Below are 809 nucleotides of genomic sequence, written 5' to 3' on the forward strand. Positions count from 1 at the left end.
TATTAGACTGAAGAGTGCCAGGACAGCATTGTGGGTGGGAGGTTTTTTGCTGGTGCAGTGCAGGACCCCCTAAGTGAGACAGGTAGGCCTGGGGCTGGTCTGGATTGGGGGATGTTCCTTAGAAGTGTGGCTTGAAGCACCCCTCTCCTCCTTGACAAACTCTTCCCCCTCTTCAAATAGCCTGATGAAAAGTACCGTATTTTTCGCTCCATAGGGCGCACCTCGTTTTTAGAGGAGGAAACGAGAAAAAAATATTTTTCTGGTTTTCCTCCTCTAAAAGCCCTGGTTTTTTTAGGATCAGCTAAAAGTTTTGTAGCTTTTTTGCAAAGGGAGAAAAGCAAAGCTCCTTTTGCAAAGGGGGAAAAGCAAAGAGGAAAAGCCCCGTTTTTTATGGTGTTCAACTCACATTTCTGCAGCTTCTGAAGGAAAGGGAGCCATTTCTACAGTTTCCAGACAGATAATCTAATCAGCCAGTCACATGTCGCTGGGGAAACAAACAACCTACCTCTGCAGCACATTCACCAATAGAGGGCAGGGCTGAAAGGGAGCCGGGACTCTTATCTCTCTCCCGATCTCTTGCTGATCAGCTGCTGAATGGGGTCCTTTCAACACCCCTTTTTCTCTTTGTAAAATAAAAAGCAGTATCTGCTTTTGGCCCCTGGGCAATTCAGCTCCAGGGACCACCATTTGCTCCATAAGATGCACAGATATTTCCCCTTAATTTTTAGGAGGAAAAAAGTGCATCTTATGGAGCGAAAAATACAGTACCCCTAGACCAGTAATTTTACCAGTCAGTGAGAAGCCACCAC

The sequence above is a fragment of the Lacerta agilis genome, chromosome 8 (genome assembly GCF_009819535.1).
Source record: "Lacerta agilis isolate rLacAgi1 chromosome 8, rLacAgi1.pri, whole genome shotgun sequence".
NCBI classification, from domain to species: domain Eukaryota; kingdom Metazoa; phylum Chordata; class Lepidosauria; order Squamata; family Lacertidae; genus Lacerta; species Lacerta agilis.